An 11,981-nucleotide genomic window follows, 5' to 3' on the forward strand; every position below is an offset into this window, starting at 1 on the left:
TGAAAATTTTTTCTAGGTATTTTCTTGGCATTCTAATGCCATAGGAACCTCAATAACCCTTCTTTGGAGTCTCAAAAATTATTTTATAATTTTTTCCCCGGGTCTAGGGCTCCTCGTTGCGAGAACCGCAACTTCCCTCCGGTTACCCATCGCTTGGGCACCGGCTCGTTTTACTTGATTGTATTTTATTTCTAAAATTTTTACTAAATTTTTCTTATTAATATTTGAGTTAATTAGGGTTCCTGACTTTAGTTTAATTATTTTTCCAGACGTTCTAGCTGTCCGGACCGACACCGGTCAGTCAGACGATGGGATGTCTGAGTGGTTCTGGGAGGGTGTTCTGACTTTCTTGCCTTATGTGACACATTCAAGATGAATGGAGTGTCTGATCAAGCAATAAGACTCAGAGCATTCCCATTCTCCCTTCGAGACAGAGCAAGGAAGTGGTTACTTTCTCAACCGGCTGGAACGTTCACCACTTGGGAGAACCTCTCTCAAGCTTTTTCTAGCAAGGTATTTTCCATCGGCAAATACTGCAAAACTAAGGTTTGAGCTCAACACCTTCAGACAAAAGGAAGGAGAATCACTCTATGACGCATGGGAAAGATATAAAGACCTATAGAGGGAATGTCCACACCATGGCATAGAAGATTGGCTATTAGTGCAAAATTTCTATAATGGGTTACTACCCTCCACAAGGAGCACAGTTGATTCAGCTGTAGAAGGTGATCTAATGGAGAAAACAGTACCACAAGCACTTGAACTTCTAGAAAGGGTTGCATACCATAATTATGAGTGGTCGAATGAAAGAGGAAATGCAAGGAAAACTGTAGGGATCCTAGAAGTAGATGCCCTAAGCAAGATAAATGCTTAGTTTGATCAGCTCACAAGGAAACTCGAAAGAATGCAAGCCAACGCTGTTGGTACAAGTAGTCAACATGAAGACAGCTACGGAGGAGGATACATGAGTTCAGGATACAGTAATTTCTATGAACCCTCCTCAGAACAGATGAACTACATGATTAATGGAGGAAACTTCAACCAGAGGCAGCCAAACAAACAATATTCAAATACTTACAACCCTGGATAGAGGAACCACCCAAATTTCTCATGGTCCAATCAGTGAAACCAGCCAATAAACAAGCAACAAGGGTACAAACCACCAGCACCAACTGGATTTCAGAACAGAGGTCAAAACTTTGCACAACCACCACTACCTCTCTAGCCTCAACAACCTGAACCAAAAATGACTATGGAAACCATGATGGAAGGATTTCTAACAGCTCAACAACAAAAAAACTGAATTGATAAAACAGCTGACTTCTAGAATGGACCATCTTGCTACTCATAACAAGATGCTAGAGAATCAAATCGCTCAACAAGTAAGTTCTTTAAGTAAGGCTGCTGGCAAACTGCCTAGCCAATCAAAAATGAACCCAAGGGAGCATTGTAAGGCAGTTACACTGAGGAGTGGGAAAACTCTAGTACAACTAGAGGTACAATCGACAGAGGAAACCATAGAAAATTCTGAAGGCCAAGCAGAGAAAAAGGAGGAAGAAGCTAAGAAAGATCAGGAAGAGGAAGCAAGGAAGACAAAAAAATTACCAGAGCCATACCAACCTCCTCTACCTTTTCCTCAGAGATTTCAGAAAGCTAAATTGGACAAGCAGTTTGGGAAGTTTTTGAAAGTTTTACAGAAACTTTACATCAACATCCCCTTCACTGAAGCACTTTCTCAGATGCCATCTTATGCCAAATTTCTTAAGGAAATTTTGTCCAAGAAAAGAAAGCTAGAAGACTATGGAACAGTAGCTCTAATAAAGGAATGCAGTGCCATTCTGCAAAACAAACTGCCTCCAAAGTTGAAAGATTCAGGAAGCTTCTCCATACCCTGTCTCATTGGTAACAAGAAAATAGATAAGGCCCTCTGCTATCTTAGGGCAAGCGTCAGTTTAATGCCTCTATCGATATGCAAAAAGCTAGAGATCGAAGAACTGAAGCCCACAACAATCTCGTTGCAATTGGCTTATCGATCTATTAAATATCCTGTGGGCATACTTGAGAACATTCCTATCAAAGTGGGAAAATTCTTCATTCCAATGGACTTTATTATCCTTGAGATGGAAGAAGATGTTCAAATTCCTATCATCTTGGGAAGACCATTCTTGGTAACTTCCAGAGTTATCATAGACGTCAAAAATGGTCGATTAACTCTCAAGGTAGGAGAAGAAGAAGTGGAGTTTAACTTGTTCGACACAATGAAACACAAATTTGAACCTGATGAATGCTTCAAGGTTGACATAATTGACGAACAAATTGAAAAAGAATTTCATATGACACATCCTAAAGATCCTCTTGAAGCATGTATTGTGCACAGCCACACAAAAGATGATGAAAATATAGAAATAGTAGCCTGTGCACAACAGTTAATAGTTTATCCATCCCTACCTTTAGCTAAGGCTTCCGAGATGGAAAAGTTAAAGGAGGAACAAACCACAGTTAAGCTCCAAGAAAACGCCAAACAGGTAGAGCTTAAACCTCTCCCCTCTTCATTAAGGTACGCATTTTTGGACTTAAAATTCTAAATATTCTGTATATGTAGTTCCTAAGAAAGGTGGGACAACTGTTATCCAAAATGCAAATAATGAACTAATCCCTACTAGAGTAATCACTGGTTGGTGAATGTGCATAGATTATAGAAAATTGAACAGTGCTACCAGAAAAGACCATTTCCCTCTCCCCTTCATCGACCAAATGTTAGAAAGGTTAGCGAAACACTCTTATTTCTATTATCTAGATGGGTATTCGGGATTCTTTCAAATTCCTATTCCCCCAGAAGACTAAGAAAAGACAACATTCACTTGTCCCTATAGAACATTTGCATATAGAAGAATGCCTTTAGGTCTTTGTAATACCCCTGCTACCTTTCAAAGGTGCATGATGGCTATCTTTTCTGATTATATTGAAGATATCATGTAAGTTTTTATGGATGATTTTTTTGTCTATGGAACTACTTTTGATGATCGCCTAGCTAATTTATCTAAGGTGTTGCAAAGATGTGAAGAATCAAACCTGGTCCTAAATTGGGAAAAATGCCATTTCATGGTAAAGGAAGGCATAGTTCTGGGACATTTGATATCGGAAAGAGGAATTGAAGTTGATAAGGCAAAAATTGAGATCATTGAAAACATGCCAACCCCAACATCAGTCAAGGGAGTGCGAAGCTTTTTGGGACATGCAGGATTCTACAGAAGATTCATCAAGGACTTTTTCAAAATAGCTAAGTCACTTACTAACTTGTTAAGTCAAGATGTTCCCTTTGATTTTAATGAAAATTATCTTCTCTCCTTTAACAGGATCAAAGAAGCCCTAATATCAGCACCAATAATGCAGCCACCAAATTGGGAGCTACCATTCGAGGTGATGTGCGATGCGAGTGACTTTGCAGTTGGAGCAGTGCTCGGGCAAAGAAAAGATAAAAAGCTCCATGCTATTTATTATGCTAGCAAGACACTTGATGATACGCAAATCAATTATGCCACCACAGAGAAGGAATTTCTAGCAGTGGTGTTTGCAATGGACAAGTTCAGATCTTACCTCATTAGGTCAAAAGTTATTGTATTCACAGATCATGCTGTAATTCAGTACCTTATGAACAAGAAGGAAGCAAAACCAAGGCTAATTCGATGGATTCTACTCCTGCAAGAATTTAACCTTGAAATCAAGGACAAAAAAGGATCTGAAAATGTAGTAGCTGACCATCTTTCCAGATTAAAATTAGAGTACGCAAAGGACTTTGAAGATTTGTCAATTGATGATTCATTTCCTGATGAGCAATTACTTGCATTCTCCAAAGCTCCATGGTACGCTGACTTTGTTAATTTTCTTGCATGCAGGATACTGCCTCCAAACATGACTTATCAGCAAAGGAGGAAATTCCTACATGATGTGAGATATTACTTATGGGAAGAACCCCTACTGTATAAGAGATATAATGATGGGCTGATAAGAAGATGCATACCAAAGGAAGATATGGAAAGTGTCATTTATCACTGCCATTCATCACTATATGGAGGACATTTCGGCACCTCAAAAACTGCAGCTAAGATTTTGCAAGCAAGGTTTTACTGGCCACATCTGTTTAAGCATGTAAGATCCTTTGTGCTAGGTTGTGATCAATGCCAAAGAACATGTACCAGTTCAAAAATGAATGAAATGCCACTGCATGGTATACTTGAGATAGAATTGTTTGATGTATGGGGAATAGACTTCATGGGCCTATTTCCCTCTTCCCGTAGAGGCAAGTATATTCTGGTTGGAGTGGATTATGTGTCAAAATAGGTAGAAGCAATTGCGACACCAGCCAACGATGCTAGAGTGGTCACAAGTTTCCTTAAGAAGAACATCTTCACAAGATTTGGCACACCATGAGCAATAATCAGTGATGGAGGAAGTCACTTCTGCAACCAACAATTTGAAACACTATTGAAAAAGTATGGAGTGACTCACAAGGTGGCCACACCTTATCATCTTCAAACCAGCGGTCAAGTGGAAATCTCAAACAGGGAACTGAAGCAGATTCTGGAGAAAATTGTAAACAGATCCAGGAAGGACTGGTGCATGAAGTTAGATGATGCACTATAGGCATACTGTACTGCATACAAAACACCAATTGGCACAACACCCTTCTGACTGATTTATGGAAAATCATGCCATCTCCCTGTTGAACTTGAGCATAAAGTTTACTGGGCAATTCAGGTACTAAACTTTGACTTCAAGGCTGCTGGTGAGAAAAGACTCCTACAACTGAATGAGTTGGAAGAAATCTGACAGGATGCATACAAAAACGCCAAAATTTTCAAAGATAAAACCAAGAGATGGCATGACAGGCGCATAGCAAGGAAAGAAATAAAAGAAGGAGATCTTGTCCTCTTATTCAACTCTAGATTGAAACTCTTTCCAGGGAAGCTTAAATCAAGATGGTCCGGACCTTTCAAGGTCACCCAAGTCTTCCCACACGAAGCAGTAGAAGTGTAGAGCGAAACCTCAGGTGCATTTAAGGTCAATGGGTAGAGGCTGAAGCCTTACTTTCAAGGAGAACCCATATAAATGGGAGTCAATTGCACTCTCGATCCTCCTACCGACAGACCATAAACAAGCAAAGTCCCGCTAAAGACTATAAGCAAGCACTTTTTGGGAGGTAACCCAAAAGTTTTTCTGAACTTTTTTTTTCTCCTTTTTTTTTCATATTGATTTTTGTTTCGTACTCATTAGTATTTCATTTTGTAGGATTTTTGGAAAGGGGATAGAGATCAAGAGAGGAAAGGAATCACCAAGTCAAAATCACAAAAGGAAAAATTGGAGAAAACAAGGGAAGTAGCTCTATTGCTAAACTTTACATCCATTTCATGTATTGTGATAATAAAATTTTTCATTTGCCAAAAATTTGAAAAATCAAAAAATTACACGGGTGGTGTATTAGTTTTACACTCCCCATGTAACTTTCTGAAAGTCCATAAATTTCTTGCATTTTTAACTCTTCAAGAGATAGAAAGTTACACGCGTCCATAGCCTAATTTACACGGGCCGTGTAATGTCTCTAGCAGAATAGCTCAAGACCAGAAAGTTACACGGGCCTTCTTGTATTTGGCACGGGCCGTCTAACATATCTAGTAAAGAAACTCGAGAGACAGAAAGTTACAAGGGTCCCAGAGCTCATTTACACGGCCGTGTACTATAATAGATTTTGAAAAATTTCGGGCAGAAATTTACACGGCCCTACATGTCGAGACCCGTATAGTGATACACGACTCGTGTATTTCGTTGCAGAAGCTACTCCTGTGGCACAAAAAGCGCGCAACAAATAGTCCTAACGACTCTTTAAATACACCCCTAGCATTAAAACCCTTCATAAACACAAAACCCTTCATCTCCTCCCTTCCAAACCTATAAAAACCTCTCAAATCTCATCTCCCTTGATCAAAATCCTACTCTTCTCCTTCCCAAAAACCCATCCATGGCCCCTATGAAGAGATCTGCAAAAAGGATCGGCTCTTCTTCAAGGAAAAGAGGAGAATCCTCACCTTCTCCACCTCAGCCTCCAACCTAATGCCCAAGAACGAGGGTAGCCACTCCCCAACCATCTCAACAAGCCCCTCCTCCACCGCAACCACAGCCACAACCTGCTCCACAACCTAAAATCTCCATTCTTTGAGGATTTCGTGATGATGCCCACAAAGCAATGTGCACCCGACTCCACGCCCGAAAAATAAGCTCCACCAAGTACATGGATTTTCCACTTTTGGAGCAAATCGGGTTGCAAGATGAAATCAATGGGCTACTTGACAGCATTGGGTAGACAAGGTTCGCCCAACTACAATTGTCAGCCTACAAAGACACCATGCTGGAATTTTTAGGTAGCTTCAAGGCCACCTTATAGCCCACCGATAAGGAGGATAGGGGCAGGATTGAGTTTCATCTCCTTGGTGTCGACCGGGTAATGAACTTGGATGAATTCAATGCCATCTTTAGCTTTGACAGCACCAGCCACCAAGAGATTCCAAGGAACCGCATGCTGTATAACAACATCAACTTCTGGGATTCCATTGCTCCTGATACAGAGTTGTACAACTCCAGCAAATCTACATCCATGGGCATCACTAGTCCAGCACTGCGATATATGCATCGGTTCGCTGCCCACACCATCATGGGTTGTGGTGACAACCTTAGCGTTTTCAACGCCACGGAACTATTTTTCTTATAATGCATGATAACTTAACAACGCTACAGCACTGACTTCTTTTTGTGCAACCATCTTTGATGCCTCTGTCAATAGTCTACCGGGCACATAATGCTTGGAGGCCTTATCACAACCATTGCCCTCCACTTTGACTTTATTCCAGGACGTCACAGACTGCGCTTTGTTACTAGAACATCAAGAATTGATCAAACTATCTGCATATCCATGGGGATATGTAAGAAGGTGGGCAACAAATGCTACTTGGTGGATGCCGAAGGAAACACCATCCCTCAGAGAGACGAGGCAAGAGAAGGACCTGGCTAGACTTCATAGCCTTAAGAAGAAGGGCAAGGGCGAATGTTCGAAGAATCCCCCATTCGAGTACCTCCATACACACCACCACCAACAGATCCAGTCCTTGCATACCTGCAGCCCATGGAGACCACAATATACGACAGGATGTGAGCTATCGATGACAGCCTCCAGGAAGCACACAACAAGCTGGACATGCTAATGGACAAGCTAGATGAGGAGGATGAGGAAGAAGAGGAGCCAGGATCACTAGCATCATCATCATCATCATCATCAGAGGCCTTTTAGAGATAGGATTATAGGATAGAATCTTTATTATAATATCTTACATGCCTTAGTCCTATACTGCAATCATAGGTCTCTTTTATTTGCTTTATGTTCAAAAATTTTACATGCTTAATATATAATATGCTTCTTTAAAATATTTGTACATTTCCTCTAATTTTGCATATTATTTTAACATTGAGGACAATGTCTGGTTTGCGTTTGGGGGGGGGGGGGGGATACAATTGCATTTGCATATCATTACATGCACATCATTGCATTGTTTAAATTCACCTACATTATTCTTGTGTATCAAAATTTTTGAGAATTTTTGAAAAAATTTGAACTTTAAATTGTGAAACTTAGCATCATAATCAAATTCTAGCAAGCTAATAATTGGACTCCACGGGATAGAGAAATGAACGTATCTAGATAGGCAAAAAGGGATTCTAACATGTTATTTGTGAAGAAACTAATCTCTCTAACGGAACTAGACTAGTTAAACCTCTTCATAACTATTAATTTATCACATTGAACTTGTAAAATTAGGAGAAAATTTTTGAAATACAAGCAAACCTAAAAAATTACCTCACTAGCTCTAGAACATATCTCTTGGACCTATCAAGGTGAAATCCTAGCATATGCTTGATGAAGAGATGATTAAGGCATTCTTTGATATAGCCTCACTAAGCCTTAGCCACCCCTAATTAATGTATATCCCTTGTAGCCAACTTGAAGCCTATGTTTATCCCTTAAAATTTATTGATTACCCATGTCATTTGCCTAGCTCCCAGCCTAAACACCTACCATACCCTTTTGAGGAAGCAATATGCATAAGGAAAATGAATAGAGAATTTAGAACTCAAGGAAGAGTGCAAGTGTGCAATAAGGACAAAATGGACATAAAAAAAAGAACAAAAAAAAAAGAAAAAAAAAAGAAAAAAAAAAGAGAAAAGAAAAGAAGTCCCAAGATAAGCACCATGGAAGCATGCTTGGCACTGCAAGAAGCCAAAAGCCCTTCCTCTCCATACAAAATTAGTATTTTATGCATACACGCTATCCTCATATTTTCATTCTCTAAAAACCTTTCATTGGCAACCAAGTCATTATTCCCTTAGCCCCATTATAACCCTTTTAAAGACCTTTTGATCTTTTGAAAAGTGCATGCTACATTAGTGGAGATAGAAAATTTGAGATATGCCTATGGAGTTGGAATTGAAATACTTCATCACAATTGCTCACAAAAGAGGCAAATTTGGGGGAGTTAGTGTTTCTCAAATCTATCCCGATAAAACAGGTTGTTTGTGGCTTGTTAATGGTCTTGTATAGAGGAATAATTAGTCGAAACACCATGAAATGAGGTGAAGTTCCAAACAAGCAGCTATTAGAACCCTTATGCCTTGAAAGAGGGAAATTGATATGAAGGTTGGAGGAGTTCAATTATATGCTTATTAATTTGATGGTTATATTCCTAAGTATCCCCTGAAATGTGTTTTAAAACAGAGTTTTGTTTTGCTTGAAGACAAGCAAAAGTTTGAGTTTGGGGGTATTTGATACACTTGAATTGTATATATATTTTTAAGCGCATTTGCATACTATTTCATAGCATTTAAGCAAGTGTTTTCATGCATAATAGTTGATTTCATTATTTTTAGTAATTTCTATTGTAAAGCCCTTAATTCCATGTTTTCTGCACCATTTCAAGTGTTTGAGTGAAGCCCCAGAAGTATAGGAGTGCAAAGGAAAGCTTGGAGGAGTCAAGAGACAGAGAATTGCTGCTGATACAAAGTACACAGATCATGTAAACCAAGCCTCAGACTCGTGTAACTCTCTGCCAGAAGAAATCCAAGAGAATCGATGAGAAACACAAGTACACGAGTCGTGTAAGTAGACCCATGTAATCTGCAAGGACCCGTGTAAGTCTCTGCCAAGCGCAAGCTTGAAGAACCTTATGGGAACAATAGTACACGGCCCGTGTAACCAGGCCCGTGTACTTGGCACAGACCCGTGTAACTTTCTATGCCAAAACAAGATTACGCGATTCTCCTCCAGCAAGTTACACAGCCCTACATTACGGGACCCGTGTAGTGACACACGGGCCGTGTACTATGCTGCAGTCAGTTTTATAACTCGAATTCCCTTCCTGTTTTCTGATTAAAAGGAGACTCCTAAAGCCTTTTGGACTAAAAATTACCTAACCCTAGAGCAAACAATATAAATATAAAAGAAAACATTAGGAAAAAGTGTGGACGGTCGTCGGGACTGCTGCTGTCAAGCTCTACATCAGGACCAAAAGAAGTTTTCCAGCTGAAGCTCCACAAGATCAAAGCTGCAAACTCTCTTTGGTTCCTTCGTTTCACATCCCTAGACAGATCTTCATTATTTTGTTTCTTCTGCATAATTTTCTATTTACTATTTTTTACCTTTTATCATGATGTTTGCTGAACTCACAATGAGTGAGTAGTTTTCTTATTTTGGATTTGGGAGAGTAGCTCTTATAATTATTATTATGGATGAACACTAAGATTTATTTATCGGATTTGAGATTCGTTTCTTGATTTAATTTCTTGTGATCTTAATGCATGCTATGTGCTGGTACCCACTTAGTCATAATTATAGATGTTAATTGAAGGACTGAAAGGTGAAGATTAACATTAAAAAATCAAGATCTTGACCTAGGAACTCTGACATAGGTTGATACCTCTGTGGAACTTCAAAATTGGTCAAAAATCTTAAAGGATTTTAATTAATTTAATCACCACAAAAGTAGGGTTTGAGTTAATTAGAATACACCTTAGATGCCTTGAGAGAGGATTTAGGATAGCTTAGGACTGATTTCCATCAAGAAAAACAACCCTCAATCCAGTAAATAAACTAGATAGCATCCCTATTAAGATGCAAGTGTGAAATCCTAATTCCAGAATTGTTTCAAATAGATCATTTCATTTTAAGTTTACCATTCTAGTATCTAAAATTTACAAACTTCATTCCCTAAATATTTGATAGTCTAGACAGTCAAAATTACTGTGTAGATTGGTACTTGCTAAACAAATTCCTCGTGGGAACGATACTCTATTCATCACTTTATTACTTGTTAGCGATCCGTGCACTTGCGGTGGTTATAAAATAGCAAAACACTAAACATAAAAGTGACATGAATATGTATGTGGGACTTATGTTTCCTATCACAAGTAATATGAAAATGCTATGAAACACAACTAGTACATAACATGAAATAATGAAACAATAAGTACTTAATAATACTACTTTGCCCAAAGTATACCTAGACTTATGTATATAGCATGGATCGATTTGTATATCAATTAGGGACTACAGATTGCATTACTGCCCACATGAATAATCATTAAGAGACAATATATGTCTGATATGGTTATTCTACAGGCTTCATGCCTGCCCGTTGGCCATTGTGCCTGATATAATTTCTGGCTTTATGCCTGCCCGCTGACCTTGTGCCTGACATGACAGATGTATACATGATAGACATGAAGGAACGGAAGCGTGAAAAACACAAGTTTATACCATTGAATTCAAAAATTTTCACCTAGGGTCACATGCATCATGCAAGATTTATTTTTATATATTTGATTTCAATGATAAACAACATATTAAAACTCTTTTAATATGTTTTTGGATCTGTATTTGCCATTTAAGATTTTAAAATTAATCAGATTAATTTTAGAACCCTAGATTAAATCAAGAACGATTACACTAACCTCTTGATGCACTGCAGCGTGTCTGCGCCTTTGAGATTCGTCTTCAGGACACCAGATGTTGTCCCTCTAGCTTGTCCACACCAAGAACACCTATGGCAGCCCTTGAATAGCTTCTAAAGCTTTTTCTATTAATTAGAAAATCAAGTTCTGCCTTTTAAGAGATTAAAGATGTAAACAGGACACTAGAAATAATTTCTAGTGTTCTTAATTCAAGAGATTGATGGCTAATCTCTTTGAATTGATAAGAGATGAAGAAGAAGAGATAAAAACCCTCAAAGTGGCGTGACAAAGGAGTGTGGCTGCTGGTTGTGTTTTATTTTCTCATAACAACACTTAAATAGCTAGGTTAACACATTAAACCCTTGCCACATGTCACCCTTTGATTAGCTCTAGGTTTAAGTGACCCAATCACATTGTGCCAAGTGTCAAACCTATATTTAATCTTGATTTTAATCATCTTACATGATTAAAAAAAACATTTGGCAAGCTTATGTGTTATGCCATGTGTCACCATCTCATGGTGCCACGTATCACACTGCAAAATGACCAAAATGCCCCTGTGTCTTAATTTTGAGTTCTAAACCCAAAATAATTATTTTCTTCTTCTAATTAATTTATATCAAATATAAATTAATTAATTAATCTCTATTAATTAATTTCTCATTAATTAAATTCATATTTAAACACTTTAAATATAAATTTAACTTATATTATACATCCAATAATCAAGATTTGATTTCAAGTCATGCTGGGGACTTTGCAATCTAATTGCAAATCAAACCTATTTAATTAATCAATTAAACTCTTTAATTAATTAATTAAATCATATTTAAATAGGTGATAACTTGTGTATGTGTGTGACTTACTAGGCTCATCACTAATTGGCAATGAGACATGATATCAACTCTTAATATCATTAGAACTCTTTCTTA

General features: G+C 38.2%; 1 non-coding gene across 1 annotated transcript; it reads right to left on the minus strand.

Annotated features, from left to right (window-relative positions):
* Positions 1 to 538: 538 nt before the first annotated feature.
* LOC131174228 (small nucleolar RNA R71) lies at positions 539 to 645 on the minus strand. The gene has a single exon (XR_009144476.1). It is a non-coding gene; the product is annotated as a small nucleolar RNA R71 (small nucleolar RNA).
* Positions 646 to 11,981: the final 11,336 nt, after the last annotated feature.

This window comes from Hevea brasiliensis, chromosome 15 (genome assembly GCF_030052815.1).
Source record: "Hevea brasiliensis isolate MT/VB/25A 57/8 chromosome 15, ASM3005281v1, whole genome shotgun sequence".
In the NCBI taxonomy this organism is placed as follows: Eukaryota; Viridiplantae; Streptophyta; class Magnoliopsida; order Malpighiales; family Euphorbiaceae; genus Hevea; species Hevea brasiliensis.